Below are 4,993 nucleotides of genomic sequence, written 5' to 3' on the forward strand. Positions count from 1 at the left end.
CTATTATGCATTCATTTCTAGCACTTATTTTTTTTTTACTCAAAATGTGTTGTGGTTGTGAACACCAAAAGAGAGAAAACTTTTCACCGAGGTGTTCGTCTAGATAAAAAGAAAATTTTTCATCTATCGATTTTACCTTAAGAAATTTTTTTTTAAATCTTTGAAGGAGGATTTATACAGTTTGAAAATAGCAAAATCAGGAGAGCTATTCAGATTAGCCCAAACTCTTTCGAGATCCTTTTAGCTTGAAATAAAGAAAAAAGAACTCCACTGAAGGTTTTATTTTCAAAAACTCCATTAGAATTTCAAAAAAGCCTAACCATTTGGATGAAATTAGGAGGGAGCATATTTCAATTGTTTCAACACATCACATTCAAATCCAATAAATGACAGTTTTACACGAAGCTCTTCTAATACACAACTGTACATGTAGAAGTATTCAAAATAATTTTTTCTATGAAAAACATGGTCAACTCAACTGCATGGTAACAATTCAACCCGCACCCTAAATCCTTCCCTCACTATTTTTGATGCATCTATTTCACTTACACTATCTTTATCCACGAATAAAGACCCATAGATTTTTACATTCTCACCAACCCACTTATACGAACCATCATCATCATTTTTCTGTATTTCTTTCTCCTTTTTATCAACCATCATTTTCAGAGAGCAAAAATGAAGGAGGAGAAGGAGGAGGAGGAGGTACAATAAACATAAACTACAACTGACATCTATTACTCATGTTTTTATCACTTCTTTTTCCAACACATTTTCATGAAAGAGAAGTAACCTTTATGAAACCCTTCAAGATTCTAAATAAATACAATGTCAAATTTAATAGAACCTATTCAGTTCCATCACAAACGCATAATTGTTTCATTTCAAACCAACGATCCTGATTGCGTTAGAAAATGGAATGATGGCTTCTTTACATTCAATGACAAGACTTTTACTTTTTTTAATATTTACTTATTTATTTTATTTATTTCTTATTTTCACTTATTTTAATAAAGTAAGTTGAATTGGGGCTCTATATCTATAACTAAAAGTGCGGAGTTATAACTCATCATTTAAAGCTCAACTTGCTTTATCAAAATATTATCAAGCCAAACTTGGGGGTTATGATATGACCATTATAACTCGGTCATATCACTACAAGAAAAAAGGCCTATGGCCACGCTTTTTTCTTGTCACGTTTTAAAAGCGTGGCCAAAAGTGGTCAATGGCCATGCTTTTATGAGGGTGGCGATAGATTAGAGATTTGGCCACTTTTTTCTTGCTACGCTTAAAAAGTGTGGCGAAAAGGGTCTACAGCCACGCTTTTATGAGAGTAGCAATTGATTCGAGATTTAGCCACGCTTTTTTTGTCACGCTTAAAAAGCATAGCCATAGAGGAAAACAGGCACGCTTTTAAAGCGTGACGACAGGGTTTTGTTAGGGTGACGTTTTAAAAGCGTGGCCATTTCTTGTAACTTTTTTGGCACGCTTCAAAAGCTTGGCCAAAAGGTCCTCCAAACAACAAAACGCTGCGTTCCTTCATGATTTTAAACGCTGCGTTCTTCTCCTTCATTATTCGAAATTAAAGAACCCCTTTTCTCTTCAAAGAACTCAGAACCCTAAAAGCTTCGAAGAACCCCAGCCCCTCATCCCAGCCCTCCGTGAAGAACCCAACCCTCCGAAGAACCCCAGCGCTCGCAATGCCTCTGTCGTTACTCTCTCTTCCGGAACTTCCACCATCGCTGCTCCTTCGGTGGTGACTCTCGCAGGTGGTGACTCTTTCGGCGCTCACCGTCCATCGCAAGCCCTCCGTTGACGGCCAAAAGAAACCCTTCCGCGGAGCTGTTTTGAGACCTCTGGCATCATTGCTGGTTTTTCTCAGATTCCCTTTGCCACCGTGAGCTCTCTTTCTCTCCTCCATTTTTCTTTTTTGGAATTTTCTGGGCCTAGAAACAATTGCTGTTTTTTCTCAGATTCTCTGATTGATATGAAAGGAAGCGCTAGGGTTTTTTTTATTAGTATAAGGTTCCCCTTTGCTCTCTGCTCGTCGACTCCCCTGCTCCTTCTCCTAGTCCCGATTGGAGATGCCTCTGCAGGTACCTTCTATTGTCTTTTGGTGTTTTATTTTTTGGTTGTTTATTATTTGGTTGAATTGTGTTATGATTATGTAAATTTTCAGAATTCATGATTATGGATTTTCAACTGTGTGAACTATGCAACTGTTATTTTCTACTTTTTGAAATTAAAGCTTTAATTTATATTTATATATAAATGCTTCTAATCTGTTTGATCAAATTGTACTTAGTAAGATAATAACCTTTGGTTGTATTGTTGTTAACCATCCTTTATGCTCTGATCATCATTAAGTAGGTACAGAAGTATAAGATAGTGTGAGGAATTAATTTTAAAGTTAAGATAGAAGTAATGGCGACATAGCCATGGATGAATATCATCGCTACAAGGTGCAGTACTTCAAATCACCTGAATCATTAGCTTGTATGTAACAATTCAAAAATAGAGAAATTAGGCATAATCATTTTGATTCTTCTGAAAAAAGAAAAACATTGCTAATGCAGGAAGATGTTGAGATCATGAAGGATTTAAACATGGATGCTTATAGATTCTCCATCTCTTGGTCCAGAATACTACCAAGTAAGAAACATGACACTAGTTTACTCTTAAGTTTGCAAAATAATTGTAAGAGTTAATAATCAAAATGGTTCGCGTCATTTTAGTACTCGAAAGATAAAACACTTTAAATTGGTCTTATTGAGGTCTCTGATCTTTAGAAGACCAAATTAATTACATGTGATCTTTTCAGAGACCATTGAAACTATTATCTCTTAATTAACTTAATATAATAGATTTGAATTATCTTTTTAAGATTATTAGATTATTAATTTGTTATGTGGGGAAAATTAAATACATTTCTAATTCTCTCTCTTTCCTTGTCTCTGTCTTTAAAGGGAACACCAAGTAAAAGTCCAATATGAAAATGAAGACATGAAGTCATCAACATATTATATAGCTTGCTGTATTGTGATCTTCATTGATTTAAATTCAGTAATATATATTTCTTATTCTTACTTATGTTATATTATTCATCAGAGTGAAGTGGTTCATTAATTATTATTAAGTTAATTAAACGTTAGATCCTTTGGTTAATTGCAGAGGGAAAGCTCAGTGGAAGTGTAAACAAGGAAGGAATCAAGTACTATAATAACCTCATCAGTGAGCTACTAGCTAAAGGTTCATCATATTGTATATGTGGCTAAAATATTTGATTGTTTAATTCAATCTTTTCTTTTTCTATTTCAATAATTCAACCTTTTGTGACTATTTTACATTGGGACATCCCTCAAGTCTTAGAAGATGAATATGGTGGCCTTTTAAGTCCTAAGATAGTGTAATTCAAATTTCTTACTTATATTTGTCAAAAGATTTGTCAGCATGCCTTTAACATTAATCTTTTTCTCTCTTTTTTTTCCCTTTTATAGTGATGATTTTCGAGACTATGCCGAGGTTTGTTTTAAAGAATTCGGAGATAGAGTGAAGCATTGGATCACAGTCAACGAGCCATGGTCTATTGGAAAATTCGCCTACGCAATTGGAGCTTATGCACCTGGAAGATGTTCATCATGGCAAAACCTTAATTGTAGTGGTGGTGGGTGATTCTGCCACTGAACCTTATATAGTGTCACATTATCAGTTACTAGCTCATGCAGCTGCTGTTAACATCTACAAGACTAAGTATCAGGTTTTGTTATGTTTATTGTATTATGAAAATGGATCAACCTGAATTAAGACTAGTATTGAGACCAAAATCTTCATATTCTTTTTTGTTTGTAGGAAACTCAAAAGGGTAAGATAGGGATAGAAATAAATAGTATGATAGTACCCTTTTGCAATGCCAATGATGTGTTAGAATTGCTTGTTTCTTCAGTACATGGCATGCTTATTCATATCACCAACTCACTTTTGCATATTTGTTGTAATTTCACAATAACTTTAGTATATTTAAATAAGTTATACTAGCTTTAGAATCAATGAGATGTTTATTTGGAAAACATAAAGAAGAATAAAATTAAGCAAATTTTAACATGCAACTAGTAAAAGTACATAGCAGTAAAGGGTGAAGACTGAAGACTTTCTTAAGTTTCTTTTTGTGTTATGGGCTTATGGCCAAGTTGTTGATCAATTAGGTAACCTCCACCCCCTCTTTTTTTATTAATGGTAAACTGCATAATAGTAAACCTTAGGACACTTTTGAATATATTCGATTATATATATTGCTTGATAAAAGAAAAAAGGGGTTGTGGCATGTGATGATTTCTGGACTAAATTGTGACGAGTATACCTAATTGACTATGAAGTATTATTAGGCATTGGATATATATCTTGCATTACAGGCTCAACCAGTGAATGTTCCAACTAGTTTTAAGCAGAGGGCAATGTTCGTGGGTGAGATTTGGCATGCTGCAGGTGACAATGCTTCTGATATTGATTGGTATGCCAAGCGCACTATCTTGGCAGGAATATACTTGACAATCGAGATTTATATGCTGACAGATACATCTCCTCGTTTGTTTTTCTGCCCCTTCTTTGCATTAACGATCCTTGATTCTAGGGGATGGGGTTATTAATCCTTTTTCATTTATATCAGTTTCATTTTGTGAAAAGCTAAAGTAGACAATTAACTGAGACTTGGGCTAGATGCTTTACTGTAAAGTCTTATCCAGATATGTATTACAGGTTTAGACACAATAGACAATACTAGTAATAGTTGAAAAGTACAAATTGGGAAAAGTACAAATTGTTTCAATTAAATACAAAGCTAATAGATAAGATACGCGTATTTATATGCATAGGTGCGACGAGAAATCCCTTGAGAATTCATTTTGCAAATGTGCTATGGTCACTCGCGGATAAAAAATTACAAAAACATCATACAGATTTATATACATATGGTTCCTTTATTGGAACGTAGTGTTAA

At 34.2% G+C, this 4,993-nt stretch overlaps 2 long non-coding RNA genes across 2 annotated transcripts; both read left to right on the top strand.

The window, feature by feature from the left end:
- Positions 1–1,938: 1,938 nt before the first annotated feature.
- LOC112736021 (uncharacterized) lies at positions 1,939–2,666 on the top strand. Its single transcript, XR_003168693.2, has 3 exons — positions 1,939–2,096; positions 2,371–2,462; positions 2,577–2,666. It is a non-coding gene; the product is annotated as an uncharacterized lncRNA (long non-coding RNA).
- A 654-nt stretch (positions 2,667–3,320) lies between these two features.
- LOC140178196 (uncharacterized) lies at positions 3,321–4,256 on the top strand. Its single transcript, XR_011870453.1, has 3 exons — positions 3,321–3,406; positions 3,498–3,757; positions 3,850–4,256. It is a non-coding gene; the product is annotated as an uncharacterized lncRNA (long non-coding RNA).
- Positions 4,257–4,993: the final 737 nt, after the last annotated feature.

The sequence above is a fragment of the Arachis hypogaea genome, chromosome 13 (assembly GCF_003086295.3).
Source record: "Arachis hypogaea cultivar Tifrunner chromosome 13, arahy.Tifrunner.gnm2.J5K5, whole genome shotgun sequence".
NCBI lineage: Eukaryota > Viridiplantae > Streptophyta > Magnoliopsida > Fabales > Fabaceae > Arachis > Arachis hypogaea.